This window comes from Notamacropus eugenii, chromosome 4, assembly GCF_028372415.1.
Source record: "Notamacropus eugenii isolate mMacEug1 chromosome 4, mMacEug1.pri_v2, whole genome shotgun sequence".
NCBI classification, from domain to species: Eukaryota; Metazoa; Chordata; class Mammalia; order Diprotodontia; family Macropodidae; genus Notamacropus; species Notamacropus eugenii.
In genome coordinates, this window is record NC_092875.1 from 346124397 (window position 1) to 346140658 (window position 16262).

Here is a 16262-nt window from a genome sequence, read left to right on the forward strand (position 1 = left end):
CCCACAGACCACAGCACAGCAGGCCCTTCTATCCTCCACTAATTCTCAAGTGGGGACTTAACTCTCAAAGTTTGTCCAAGTTTATGTTCATTGTTTCCAAGATAGTATTTATCCATGTCATCCTCTGCTGTCCCCTTTTCCTTTGGTCTCCAATCTTTCCCAACATCAGGATGTTTTTAAATGAGTCCTGTTCTTCTTATTTTTGTGGCCAAACTATTTAAGCTTCAGCTTCAGTATTTGACCATCAAGTGATAACCTGAATTAATTAAGTACTGACTGATTTGACTTCTTTGCTATCCAAGGGACTCTCAGGTCTTCTCCAGAATCACAATAAAAAAAAAACAAAACCATTCATTCTGCAGTGCTCAGCTTTCCTTATAATCCAACTCTCAAGCCATACATTATTATTGGAAAAACCATAGCTTTAATATTATGGACTTTTGTTGGTAAGGTGATATCTTGCTTATTAGTATGCTCTCCGGGTTTGCCATCTTTCCTTCCAAAGAGCAAGCATCTTTTAAATTCATCACTGCAAGTCATCATCTGCAGTGATCTTTGAGACCAAGACCATAAAATCTGACACTGATTCCATTACCTCTCCCTCTATTTGCCAGGAAGTGATGGGATCAGTGGCCAAGATCTTGGTTTTTTGGACGTTAAGTTTCAAGTCAGCTTTTACATTCTTTTCTTTCACCTGCATCAAGAGGCTTCTTATTTCCTCTTCACTTTCTGTTATCAGAGTGGTATCATCTGCATATCTGAGATTGTTGATATTTCTCCTGGAAAATTTAATTACAGCTTTTGATTCATTCAGCCTGGCATTTTGCATGATGTGCTTTGCATATAACTCACTTAACCCTTATTTGCCTTAGTTTCTTATCTGTAAAATGGGGACACACTGGAGAAAGAAATGACAAACTACTCCTGTATCTTTGCCAAGAAAATTTCATGTTGTCCACGGGGTCCCTTGGAGTTGGACACAACTGAACAAATGCACAACAATGACACATATGAAATCAATAAAACAGATCTGAGTACTCTTGACTATGAAAGGGAAAAAGCCAGATCATTAAAGAGAATGGTTATTAAAGAACAGAATTAGAGAAAAAAAATTTTTTAAACAATTTTAGGTGAAACATTCTGTTTTAATAAAAAATTAAAGCACAAATGAATAGTCATAGAAGAGATTGTGGATTCTTATGTAATCCTTGAGAAAATATATCATTTAAAAAATAAGTTTTCAAAAAATCATGTATTTTCTCTCTAGCTTATTTTCTGTCAGTAGTTTTAATATTCAGAAATAAAGTTGAGTTGGAAGGAATATGTGAATCCAGCAAACATGCCATTCTACGCAATGTGATAAGTTTCAGGGCTAATGTCACCCATTTGAGAAATTTGTTTTCAGATGAGATTTTTTAAATAAAATTGTTAACAGTGAATAGTCAGATATCACTTAGGCATATGGATTCAGGAACCACTGAAGTAAGATCAGTCATTATTAACCAGAATCCCTTATTCTAAAGATGCAGAAAGGTACATATTCTTCTGAACTAATTTATTTTAATCTGAGAAACTAGAACTAAAAGCATGAAAAGATAACTATTTTCTAAGTCTCGATCACACAGGCAGAGAAAAGCAAAGATGATAAAACCCAATGTTTCTTATGCTGAAGACTGAAACCCTATTTTTAAAACCTACATATTTCATATGCACTAAAATATAGTAAACATTTTGAGACATTATTATTTAATTGAGTTTAATGGCAGATACTTGGGAAGAAAATAGCCAAAATACAATTAAATGTTTATTATGAGGGGAAATTTTTGTCCCCTTCATACAGTGTGATTAAAACTCTGTTCATCTTCTAATATTAAGTATCAAAATGAGCATATTTGCCATCCTACTAACTTTGTAAGCATCTGCTTCAAATAACTTCAGTGAATAATTTTTAGTTTCCTATGTTTCTTATACATGTATTTACTTGATGTATCTTTTGTACTTACTTAAACATGTACATTTTATTTCCTCCAGAACACAAGCCCCTGAGGACAGGTATAAACTTCACTTTTTGGCTTCTGTATACTCAGCAGTAAGCATGGTGCCCCCACCTAATAAATGTTTGTTGATCAATTAGCAAGTTTAATCTTGAAGTACATCAAAATAAATAGTGTAGTATATGTGTGTGTATATATATATATATATACATATATATATATATATATATATATATATATATATATACATACACACACACACACACACACACACACATATATACTAAGGGTGAAAACTGGGAAGCTTGATAATCTCATAATCTAGGATGGAAGAGAATCCATTTTGACTCTAGAAACTGTGATTTGGGGCAAATCAACCTCCTTTTTATATCAGTTTGATTATCTGTTTAAAAAGAGGTAGGAGGTGAAAACAATGCTACTTTCCCTACCTACTGAATAGTTATTTTAAGGATCAAAAGAGAGGATGACTGTCAAACTCTTTGCTAATTGTAAAGCAGGATACAAATTAGGTGATATTATATACATGTTATAGGAAAGAAACAAATTTAAAAAACTAAAAAGAAACTAAAAACCCAGGGTCACTGAAACACTGAAGTGGAGTTCCATAATTTAAAAATAAATACAAATTTTAAAAGGAAACAGGTCATTTAAACAATAACTTTTTAAAAACTCTTTAAGTTATTTCCCAAGTTATGATTATTCCAATTCTTTCTAACTAGTTATATTTATTTAAATTACATCTACTCCATGTGAGGAAGAATATACATCAGACAGAGAACATCATGAGATAAACAGAGTTTTGTCAAGAATAAGGGTTAAGGAACAGACAGAAGAATTAAGTCAATTTATTGCTAAATTCGGTCAAATCTATCTTTGTAATAACATCTCTCCCCCTTCTCTTCCCTGACACTGTCACCACCCTGATACAGGCTCTCACACCTAAAGTATGTCAATAGCCTCCTTGTTGGTTGACCTGCAACATGCTTCTCTCTGCTCTAGTCCATCCTTCATTTAGCCACAAAAGTGATTTTCTTAAAGTTCGGGTTTAACTGTATTATGCCCCCTACTCAAAAACCTCCACTGGCTCCCCATCACCTCTGGGATCACATATACAATTCTGTTTGGAATTTAAAGGCCTTGATTACCCAGTCTCTCCTCCCACCTTTCTGAGTTTTTTTTTACACCTTCCATCCCCTTCTCCATATTCATCAGTCCTGTGACACTACTTCCTTGCAGTCCCACAAACAAGACACTCCATCTCTTGGCCAAAGGTACTTTCCCTGGATAGCCCCCATGCCTAGAGTGCTCTCCCTCTTCATTTCTGTCTCCCGGCTTCCTTAGTTTTCTTTAAGTCCCAGCTAAAACCCCATCTTCTACAAGAAACCTTTCCTAATTCCTCTTAGTTTACCCTATATATTGCATTTACACAGTTTTTTTCGTGTTATCTCTCCCATTAGTTTATCACCTCTTCAAGGGCAGGAACTGTCTTTTGTCTCTCTTTGTATCCCTAGAAGTTAGTATAGTTCCTAGTACATAGTAGGTGTTTAATACATGCTTACTGACTGAGTGGCCTCGATCCCTAAAATTTCTCCCCAATACAGTTCATTTTATAGTCAGCTATCAAAACCTGTTACTCTCCCCCTTCTCTACAGTTTACACCACTAGAACCACATAATCCACCATGTGGAGTTAAGAAGATCATCCTTCAATTCCCTAGTGGAATGTAAGCTTCTGGTGTTTCCTTTCTCTGTCATGCTAGAATCTTGTACCATCACTAGTGTGTCAAGTTTGTTGAATTGACTTGTTATTAAAGGAGGGATCTGAAGGCTTAAAGGTAAAGTGACCTTATGAGAATCATTTAGTTTGTGACTGAGCTGGATCTAGAGTGCTTCCTCTCTCTATGTGTGACTTTAATGTACCACAATTTATTTGGTCACTTCCCTATTTCTGAATATCAACCGAACATGAACAAATCCATTCTCCAGCTATTCGTGCTCTTTCCCCACTTCTTGAAATGACTTTTAAAATCTTTGGATATAGTGCATACCACTTACTTGTTTACATCTTTCTTTCACCTCCCATGTAAGCTCCTTGACAACAGGCCAGGGACTGGGTCATTTTTCTTCTGCTTCTCCAGTAAAAAAGACATTTGTTTTACATATAGTGGGTACTTTATCAATGTTTGCTCATTTAATCAATAAAATAAAGTTTTATTAAAACACTATCACATGTCAGACATTTGAGATACAATGAAAAATGTTTATCAGCTTGTTGAATTTGCTGAACCAGCTGTGCCAGTCAATTAACTTCCTTTAAATGAGACAACAAAAAATTACTCAATTTGTAGATCAAACTGATGGAGGAAAGTACATTATCAAGAATGGTGGGTACTGAGACCTTAGGATTTGACAACTGATGTCATTAATAACATTAGAAGGGCAGTTCAAGCAGAATAGCAGGGGAAAAATCAAATTGTAATAGGGTAAAGGGGTGACTGATTGGGAACATGAAGGCAGTCAGTTCATATCACACATAGAATTACAGAACCCTCTCCCTTATCTAATAGATGAAAAAACTGAGATGAATAGAAGTTTCATAACTTTCCAAGGGTCATAGAGGTTTTCTGACTCCTAATCCAGTACTCTTTCTCAGGCTGTTCATTCTTGCAAGAAATTTCCTCATAAAAGAGAGTAGAGAGAGGATACAAATTTAAGGGATAGCAGGATTGAGGAACTCTTTTATTCTTTTTTGTATAGGATAGCAGAGACCTGAGCACATTTTATTGGACTGTGAAACAACAATGTGACATAGTCATACAAATTTATGAAATTTAATACTATTGGTGAAAGTGATTAGGGCCTGAATTTGGGTAGGCAACATTCACAAATGCTATTGTGCTTGTATTTTAAGGAAGTATTTCCTCAAATTTATGTTAAGTTTACCTTGTGAAAATTTCTGTAGAATTCTTCCCATCTAGAATACTCTGCTGCCTCTCTCCTTAATTCCTACCCTTCAAATATTAGCTAAGGGTCTTCTCTAACCAACCAAGCTTACAAATCTCTCTCCCACTTATTTTCTATACCTGTTACTGGATGTGTAATAATAATAGGTCACATGTACACAAGTGGGTTTCACCAAATCCATAACACATACAGTGAAAGTACTAATGTTATTATTTTATAGAGGCAATTGAGATTAAATGACTTGCCTAGGGTCACACAGCTAGTAAGTGTCAAAGCTGGGATTCAAATGCAGGTATCCAGATATCAATGCTCTTTCCACTATACTACAATGCCTTATATTCTTAGTTATCTTTTATGTCTCTATAGTTTGTTGGCTCAACTGCAGTCTACATTTCTTGAAGGCAATAATATATATTCTTTGTAAAATTCAGTATTTAACACTGTACTGAAGCTAAGACAATTTTCAGCCATTTTCACTATATCAACGTATGAGGAAATGAAATTACAAACTACATATAATGAAGCCTTGCTAATTCTTCTTGAAGATAAGCCTAACCTGAAGAAGTGAAAAGTATAGATTATAAAAATTATAAAAATTGTTTTTTAAAAAAAATAAAAAAACCCTTTAAATATTTTAAGTATATGTAGTAAAAGGTTTTCTTAAAAAATTATCTTCACTTCTTTCTTGCTTTTTTTAACATGATTAATATGAAAAATGTTTTGCATGACTTCACATATATAATGCATATCATATTTACTTACTTTCTCAATGGATAAGGGAAAGGCTAGAAGGAGGGAGGATATTGGAACTCAAAATAAAAAATGAATGTAAAAACAATAGAACATTAGTCCCTCTTCTGTCAGAACTTTGTTCCCAATACAAAAAGCACACCCTCTGGTGTCTCTCTCTCCACCCCAGCTCCCTATGAATTCTTTTGATTTCTCTGAGAGAAACCAGGTGCCTGACATTTAGCAGTTGCTTAATAAATGCTTGATGAATTTAACTGAATTGGACATTATGACAGAAGTGAGGGAATTTCTAGGAGGATCTCTGAGGCAGAACTTCTGTGGCAAGGGTCTGGGATTATTAGAGACTTGTGGGACTTTGGAGAAAGACAGTGGGCAAGGACTCATAGCAACAGCAAGTGGAGCAGTAGAACCAGAGGGAGAGATGAAAGATGTGGGTAAGCTTGTCAAAGGAGGTAGCACTGGAGCTGAAACTTGAAAGGAGAGCAGGACTTTGACTACTATCAAGGGAATTGGATGTGGCCCATCCCAATGCAGGAGATAACATACCAGTTGGAGTGTCAAGTTATTTGCATTTTATCTTGGACACAAAAGGTGGAGAGCAGAAAAGTGAAAGGCTATCACAGATGCTGGAAACAGGCTTTAGAGGCAATGTGGCATAATGGATAGAGTGCTGGATTTGGATTCAGGGTTCAAATCCTGCCTCAGACATTAACTTGGTTTTGTGTCCATAAGGAAATCATATAAGTTCTTCCTAGCCTCAGTTTCCTTTTCTGTAAAGGGAGAATTTATAAATCAACAAGCACTTATGAAATCATTATGTGCCAGGCCCTTGTGCTAGGAACTTAAGATATTAGAGCAAAATGGGAATTGACACTCTTTAAAGGGAAACAACATATATATATATACACACAAATATATACAGGATATAAGCAAAATGAATACAAGGCAATATGGTGGGGAGGGGAGGGATTGTGGTGACAATAACTGGGGGGGAAGGGAATAAACATTTAAGCAGCTACTACTGCCAGACATTGTACTAAGTACTTTACAAATATTACCTCATTTGGTCCTTACATCAACCCTGGGAGGTAGGTACTATTATCTGTTCTGCGACTGAGACTAAGACAGGTAGAGATTAAGCAATTTACCCAGGATCACATAGTTAGGAAGTATCTGAGGGTGGATTTGAACTCAGGTCTTCCTGACTCTAGGCCTAAAGCTATATTTACCGCACCCATAGGCAGCTCACTGGAGGTGGTATAACACAAAAGATAGCAGAGTAATATCTAATATGGCTGCAAAAATAGACTAGGTAGGCTAGAGCCAGAATGTAAAGGGAATGAGATGACAAATAGAAGAATTTATATTTGATCCTTGTGGAAACAGTAGTTTGCTGAGTGACACTTGGAAAATCACTTTGTCAGCTGTGCAGATGAAGGAGTGAAAGGGAGAGACTTGAGGCAAGGAGATCAGGTGGGAAATTTTTGTAATTGTCTAGTGGAGAGGCAAAAAGAGATGGACACCAGGAGAGGGGGAAGAAAAGTGTTATGGAATAGACATGGCCAAAAAGTGACCTGCTAGGCTTTAGACCAAGATTAGATAAGGTGAAAGAAAGCTCATCAGACACAGCTGAGGGTAAGAGAAATAGGAGAGCCTTAAAAGAAATAACTAAGTATAGAAGAGTGGTAGATTTTGAGGAAAGGCAAAGTTGAGTCTGAGATGCTTAGAAGAGCCTAGTTTTAAATGTGAGACTGGCACTACATAAATATCTGGGAGTCATCTGTGAAGAGATGAAAATAGAATCCATGGGAGTCACTGGGAGAGAGAATGTAGTTAAAGGACAGTCTATGAGTAATGGTTCATCAAAGGAAGAGAAAGAGCAGAAACAAAAACAGGCAAATCAAGAGCTATCAATGCCATGAAAATAGAGGACAGAGTATCTGGGAGAAAAAGGTGGTCAACAGTGTCAAATACTACAGAGTGACCAAGAAGGATGATTAGTGATATAAGGCCATTAGATCTGGCAATAAGACTACTGGTAACTTTGAAGGGAGTAGTTTCAGCCATACTGGAAAGAGCTGAGAAGTGAATAAGAGGAGAGGAAGTATAGGCACCTATTGTAGATGGCTTTCTAAAGGAATGTAGCCACAAAAAGGAGGAGAGATGTGGAATAATAGGGATGAATGAATCAAGTGAAGGCCCTTGAGGATGAGGAAGATATGGGTTTGTTTTTAGGCAGCAGAAAAGCAGCTAGTACACAGGAGTATTGAAGATTAAGGAGAAAATGAGGATGACAGAGGGGATAACCTACTTTAAGTAATTAAATTTTCATTTTTTTTGACCAGAGATTCTATTACTTGGCAAATACTTTCAAGGAGGTCACTGATTAGAAAAAAAAAGTCCCAAATATCCCAAAATATTTTATGGTAAGAAAGAAGTGGAAATAAAGTTAAGTTTCTATTGCCTAGTGAATGGCTAAATGTACTGTGGTACATGAATATAGTGGTATATTACTGTGATAAATTTTCAAAAATGACCAATATGATACAGAAAAACACAGACTTACTTGCACTGAGGCAGTGAAGTAAACAGAATAAAATGATTACAACAATGTAGAAGGAGAGGGTGACCACAAAACAATCAAAAGTGAATGGTGCAAAATTACAAAGAACACAGAGGTCTCCAAAGTAGAGATATGAGAAGGCACCTCCCTCAATTCTTTGCAGAGGTAGGAGGTCATAAGTGTTAATCATCACATAGTTCTAGAATTTCTTGATGTACTGATTGCTTTTGCTGATTCACTCATCTCTTTTTCATCTTTTTCTTTTAAAAATATTCTGTTACTGAAGATGACTTTCTGGGAGGAAAGAGGAGAGAAATTTATATGGAAATTTAGGTGACATAAAAACAAAAAAAAAATCAATAAAAATTTATTTAAAATTTAGTATCTTCAAAGGAAGTAAATGTTACTTCCAAAATGTTCTAAGCTCTTGACTCTTTTGTAAACATTTACAAATTATTAATGTAATACTCTTTAGCAAAAAAAAGGCTTCTGTACATCTTCCTCACTCATATCGAACAGCTAATTCCATATAATAATCTTACTTAAATTCTTAAGATAAAGCAACATACAGATAACATCTGCATAGTAGATTACACTCAACATGTTTTAAGACTTAACAAAAGATGCTAAAATAAAAACTTTTCTGGCAGTCTAAATTTTAGGGGGACACTTATTTTCCTGGCACATTTAAAGCTTCTGTAGGGGAAGGTACTTATGACTGCATAATTCATCATTTCCTCATCCTTGGAAGCTGGTGGTTCTTTGGGCAACTACCACCTAAGGAAACCATACCAGCCCACAACCAGAAGAGTCAGAATAAATATGCCAGACTTGAAGACTGAGTAGGTGTGAACTCCAAGCTTATAATTTATACACAGACACACACACATGTATATACATATTAGAATTTCAAAAAAGGTATTAAGGTGTCTGAGGAAATTTTCTTTTTGACTGTTGTCAATTTGTAAATTGTAGAAGCTATAAAATGCTCCTAGGGAATACAAATGAAGGTAGGGAGAACTGGGAATGCAAAGGCACATGCTTTCTCTTAAGAAGTTACAATAAAGACACAACAATGTATCTACTAAATACTACAAAAGGTTTTTGATGTTACTTGGCTATCAACTATTATTCTATTACATTACGTCATCATCAAACAGCTTGCTATATAAATAGGAATACAAAATAAAAATAAATCTATATAAGGTAGGATAGGTGATAGAATCGAATTAATAATTTTGTTGTTGCAGTCTTTTTTTCAGTCATGTTGGAGTTTTCATGACCCATTTGGGGTTTTCTTGGCAAAAATACTAGAGTGGTTTGCCATTCATTTCCTTTCCCAGCTCATTTTACAGATGAGGAACTGAGGAAAACAGAGTTAAGTGACTTGCCCAGGGTCACATAGCTAGTAAGTGTCTGAGGTCAAATTTGAACTCATGATTATGAGTCTTCCTGACTCCAGCCTGGCACTCTATCCACTGAGACAGCTAGTCACCCCAAATTGATGTTTAAAATTGTATAAGATTACCTCAAAGGTTATCTAATTTAACTACCACCTGAAGCATGAAGATCTTCTACAATACACCAAAAAAGTGGATGTTATAGAAGGGATCTCCAGTTTCTGCTTAAATCTTTCCAGTGGCTGGGAAAACTCACTAACTGTTAGGCTCTCATTCAAATGGGTATATACATTCCCACTTTATATTCATAAAGGGAAAAGAACAAATCTGTGTCTCTCTATTATACCATCAGGGATAGCAGAACTACCAGATTTGAACCCTAACACCTCAGTGCCTGATGCGTTGTTACACAATTAATTTGAAACTGTAAGATGAGAATTGTGGCTAGACCATCAAATACTGAGGAAAAATATCTATCCCAGGGGCTACACATCAAAAGCATTAAGCAAACACTTCTATATGATATCTAAGGGACAGGACTTATTATGAAATTAAATTAGAAGAATGGGGAAAATATATCCAATGCATTTCATTCAAAATAGCAGTTGAGAGAATACAAATAACAACTACTTTATATGACTAACTTTTTTATCTTTAGGGTAGTGTTAATATAAGAAAGGTATCCTTCATGAAAATGAAAGGAATTTCATACATAAAAAATAACATATATGTATATATGCCTATAGAAGTGCTTTTTTGTGTTAGTAAATAATTAGAAATAAAGTGGGTGACTGTTATCTTGGGGGAGTTAAATTGTGGCATATGAAAACATTATTGCACCATTAAAAATGACAAATGTGAAGAAAACAGAGAAACTAGAGAAAATGTATAGGAACTGATACAAATCAAAGTGAGAACAATTAATTTAGTGACAAGAACACTGAAAGATATCAAAAGCCAGATCATTGTCAACTTTAGAGGAATATCTGTGAAGCATGCCTTCCACTTTTCTCTTAGAGGCAGGGGACTATACAGAATGAGATACACACAAACTAAAATGTTTCAGAGGGATGGGTTTTTTTTTGATTAAATATTCTTTTTTGTCATAAGAAGGGTCTTATTGAGGAAAGAGTACATTGGGATGTGCCAGTGATATAAAAAAGAACCAATAAAATATTTATTTTTAAAATGTGAGAAAGAATGATAAAAATGGGAATAGAGGGGAAATAGTTATTAAAATGAACAGATAATGGAAAGGTAGGCACAGAAATATATTGTTGATGAAGTTGTGAATTAACCCAAACAATCTAGGAAACAATTTGAAACTACTCTAAGAAAATGACTAAAACATCCATACATCTTGCAGCAGAGGTTCTGCTGTTGGCCATGTATCCTAAAGGAGGTTAATAATTTTAAAAAAAGTCCTTACACACACACACACTCTTGATAGTACTTTTGGTGTAAGAAATGCTAAGTCTGATGAGAAGGGAGAAGCAAGAGAAGATACGTAAAATGACAAACTAGGAAAACTATATACAAAGACAAGAACTAGGAAAACTATATACAAAAGACAACAATGTAAGTGAAAACAAAAAAGAAACAAACAATACTGAGTTGTGGAATTGTACTGATCAAGCTTAGTCCCAAAGAAAAGATATGAAGACATACCTGCTTCCCGTGTGTGTGTAACTACGATGATAGAACTCAACACAGCCAATAGACTTGGCTAATGTCTAAGTTTTCCTAAACTATTTTCTTTGTTATAAGAGATGACATTCTGGTATGGAGAAGAAAGAGGAATATATTAGAAAATACAGATGATGAAAAAAACAGAAGCTATCAATAAAATATTTTTAAAAAGAAGGCATGTTAATTAAAAGTGAAGATGACACAAGGGATATTTAATACTATAAAATGACAATTAGATTTTAAAAATGTGGGGTAGTGGTAAAAGAGACAAGATGAAATTTTATGGAGATAACAAAACAGTTCAGCTTTTAGGTTCTAAAGTTTAATCTTGAACTGTGTGACATGAATAGCAAAAAGGCTAACATAATACTAAGCTGCATTAATACACGCATATATAATGTCCAGGGTAGCTAAAGAGCAACGTGCTAGACCTGAAGTCAGGAAGACTCCTCTTCATGAGTTCAAATCTGGTCTCAGACACTTACTAGCTGTGTGACTCTGGGCAAATTACTTAAACTTGTTTGCCTGATTTTCCTCAAGTAAAATGACCCAGAATAGGAAATGGCAAACCCCTCCAGTATCTTTAATAAGAAAACCTCAAATGAGGTCACAAAGAGTTGGACACAACTGAAATGACTGAACAACAACAATATTGTCCAGATCACAGTCTCAATATACTTCCCACTGATTAGAGTTTATCTAAGGCATTATGTTCAATTCTGAGTGCTATATTTTAAGAGCAACACTGATAAATTTTGATAGAATGAAACCAAAACAATATGAGGAAATTATGATTAAGATGTTTAGCCTGAAGATAAAGACTAAGAGGAAAATAACAACTACCTGAGTTTCTGAAGAATCTGCACGCAGATGAAAGGAGATTCCCTTCCTCTGCAGAGGTCCACAATGAAGAGTATTTCAATTCTACTATAATTTTTAACAATTAGCCCTACCCAGCAATATAATAACATGTTTCAGGTAGTCAGATGCTCTTCCCAACACCAATGAAGTGATTATAATGACGTGATAATAACTTATACTTACATAAGACTTTATAGTTTAGAAAAAGGTTTCTCTACAACAATTCTGTGACTTCAATAGTCTAAGTATTGTAAAAGTAAACAAACTAGGTAATTGCCAGGACACTGGATTTTGTACGCTGTGTGGAAAGTATCATTATATATATTATATGCCCTCTTAGGCTCTTTTAGACTCTAAATTCATTAACTGTTCAAAATGCCCAAGGTTCAAAAGAATTGAGAAAAATTCTAAGAAAACTAAAATGCATTCATTTTCTCTCTCACTACACTACTTTTATCTTCTTAAAAGTATGAGAATAAAGGAGATCATCTTTTTCATAGTACTTTCAAAGTAAAGGACTCTTAATTTAGAGGGGTTTGAAATAGACATATATGTGCATATACATAAATATGAATTTATGCATATGCTTGATTTTGATGGGTTATTGGGAGAACTCTACCTGCTGTAGGCCAAGTGGTACAGAAAGTGAAATCAGAGAAAGAAGAGATCTTTTTCTTTTGTCCAGACCTATAATTTCACCACCACAGGAAATTCCCAGTGAGGAATCCTCTCTACTAATGTAGATCAGTAACTTCTTTGATTATAGATGTACTAGGTTAAGTAACTTTACCAGGGTCCCCACAGTGGCTCCCTCTTACTTCCAGGATCAAAAAAAATCCTTAGTTTATCTTTTAAAGCCATTTAAAACCTGGCTTCTTCTTACCTTTCCATTCTTCTCACTGCTTACTTATTCTCCTACATACACTATATAAGCCAGTGTTCCTCCATGTTTCTCACATTAGACAGTCCATCTTCATACTGCTACCATTTTCTCCTAGCTCTCTCCTATACCCAAAACTCTCTCCCTCCTTATTCATTTCTGCTTCTTGGCTTCCCCGCTTTCTTTCAAACATGAGCTAAAGTCCCACCTGCTGTAAGAAGCCTTTTTCTGTCCCCCTTAACTTTAGTGTTTTCTCTCAGATTATCTCCAGTTTGTTTTGTATATATCTATTTGCACACAATTGTATGTTCTCTCCCTCATTAGACCACAAACTCCTTGACAAGAGACCTTTTTTAATCTTTCTTTACATTCCTACTGCCTAAGACAATGCCTAGCACATGGTTTATAATTAATAAATTCATGTAACTTGATTAATAACCTGCTCTGCTGGGGAAAATAAAAGTTTGAAAAATGAAAGGAAGGAATAAGAAGTTATTTTTAGAGAATGACATGCAGAAGGAGGGTGCTATTATTGAATATTTTGAGTAGAAGGGGACAAGGGGAGAAGAAGAGAATAAGGGGTTAGAATGAGAAGGAAATGATAGTAAAGTAAAATTTCATTTGTCAGCACATGGTTCAAGAGAAAAAAAATACTGCTGTGGCCATTCCCATGCCATCATCTCGCCCTGGAAAGGTTGTTCCTAGTACACAGTAAGTGCTTACTAAGTGCTGTAAATTGACTGCTTTGGGAGTGATAGGGTAAAGAGGTGGAGATTAAAAAGGCTGCTTAACTCCTAAACAGCCTAACATCACATATAGCCATCCATCCATCCATCCATCCATAAATATTTATTAAGCACAGTCAGGCACTGTGCTAAGCACTAGGGATACATAAAGAGGCAAAAGACAGTCCTGCCCTCAAGAAGCTTGTACTCTAATGGACAAGACAACATACAAAAAAAAGTATACAAAGCAAGCTACATACAGGATAAATAGGAAATAATTAAAAGAGGGAAAGACCTGGAGTTAAGATGGGTTAGGAAAGACTTCCTGAAGAAGGTGGGTTTTTAGTTGGGACTTAAAGGAAACCAGGGAGAGTGCATTCCAGGCATGGGACACAGCCAGAGAGAATGCCCAGAGCACAGAAGATGAAGTGTCTTGTTCATGGAACAGCCAGAAGGCCAGTGTCATCTAAGTGCTGGGGAATGAGGTGTAAGAAGAATGGAAAGGTAGAGGGGAATCTGATATTCTTCTACATACTAGATTCCATATAACTATCTAACATCCCTTCATCTGTTGTGATCTCACTAAGGAAAAATTGTGAGATTACTATATGCCTTGCTCTATTAACTGTCCCAAAGATCACACTGGCTCCTTTAGTAGTCATATCACACTGCTATTAATGCCATTCTAGGAAGTTTAAGTTATCCCTTACAGTTTCATGTCATCAGCAAATTTATTACTCATCTTCTTTCAAGTCATTGATAAAACTGTTAAATAAGACAGGACCAAGAACAAATCTCTGAGGGTATTCCCCCAGGTCCAAATAACTCTTATAGCAAGCTCAAATAGAAGAAAGGTTTCTTAGAAAGTAATATTCATATGCTTTTAATTTCCTTCCAAAAAGCCAATACACTAGGAACCTGTTAGTGGAGAAATTGCCAGCATATTAGCTGCATTTAGGTTAATATGAACAGTATTAGAAAAGAAGGGGGAGAAGGAAAGAACATTGCTAAATAAGACTTTTAATTCTTGGCACATTAGCCATAATAATGTTTTCATTTCTCAAGTGCCAGTTGAAAACTAATACTTTGTATGTACAGAAAAATGTACTGCTTTCATAGAAATTGGTATTCAGTGGTTTGAGAATTGGTGTCCTTTTCAGAATGGGACTTTTTACTTCTAAAATCAAGGAACACTTTTTATAGCTCAGGGGACAGTAATTTCCTTTCCTAAATATTAAATTCAAAGTAATTTATTCGTAGGGAGGGAATGGCAGTGTATTAAAAAGACCAAAGGAATGAGATCAAGGAGACCAGAGTTCTAGTTCTGACCTGCAGAGACAACGGCATGAAATGAAAAATAGCATGAATTTGTAATCCACGAAACTGAATTCAAGTTTTTATTCTACTACTAATCATTTGTGTGACCTGATGTAAATCATTTATTCTCTGAGGTTCCAAGTTTGTAAAATGGAGAGATTAAACTAGATGGCCTCTTAAGTCCCTCTACCTCTAAATTCTACTTTTGGGTCAAGTAAGACTTTCCAGGTAAATAGAGAAACCTAGCTGCCTCTAGGTTATAGAAATTTAGAAAATTTCATATGAGACAGGAAGCAAGTTCCTGCTATGACTAGCCTTTCTTTTCCCGCCACAGCGAACCTCAGAAATATTCTCCAGATTTCAGTTCTTGTAGCTTCTGATTCTTTCCAAGGCTCAGCTTATTCTGTCTTTCTCACTGAGGACCTTAGCTCTAGGATCTTGCTTTCCCAGGCAATTAGCCAAGAAAATAATTTCAAGTCCCAGTGAAGCCCTGAGTGGGTCACACCTAACCTGGAAGTTTATCTCTTGAGAACCAAGAGGAATAGATTTGATTAACTGGTTAACAGCCCAGTTTAGTGTTTACCCAAGCTATTGGCTAAATTCTGTTTCACTCACTCTAATTATTAGTCTCCTGATTCATGTAACATGTTAATCTGGTCACAAGCTTCAATTGACTACATGGGAACACAACACTAGGTAGACCCATAAGATCACAGTATCCCAGAAAACAGGAAGAATCTTTAGAGATCATTTGGTCTAACCCCTCAATTAATAGATGGAGAAGTCTACATAAAAAGAAAGTGAATGTTTCAAACCAGGTTTTTGAAGTACTTTAATTTGGACATTTGAGTATCTTAGCCATTATCTCTTACATAAAATCATCACAGAATGACAGAATCTTAAGAGTTGCAAGGGCCCACAACAGTCATCTAGTCCAATCCATACACAAAGCATCTCCACCATGACATATTCAATGAGCTGTTGTACAATCTCCACTTGAAGACCCCCAAGCAGGGGAAAACAAGCACCTCTTGAAGCAACACTCGCTCTCTTGGACAACTCCAACTTTAGGGAGGTTTCCCTGGCCTCCAGTCCAAAG

The 16262-nt window shown here is 35.6% G+C and overlaps 1 protein-coding gene across 3 annotated transcripts in view; it reads right to left on the reverse strand.

Annotated features, from left to right (window-relative positions):
* The window catches only part of LPCAT1 (lysophosphatidylcholine acyltransferase 1), a 146834-nt gene that overhangs the window by 99753 nt on the left and 30819 nt on the right, over nucleotides 1-16262 (reverse strand). Inside the window, exon 1 of one of the 3 annotated variants that reach the window (XM_072605369.1) lies at nucleotides 4070-4092. The exons of the other annotated variants lie outside the window; for them this stretch is intronic. The gene's annotated coding sequence lies outside the window, so the exon portion shown is untranslated. Of the gene's footprint in view, nucleotides 1-4069; nucleotides 4093-16262 lie in introns of those variants that run through there. 3 annotated transcript variants of the gene reach the window in all.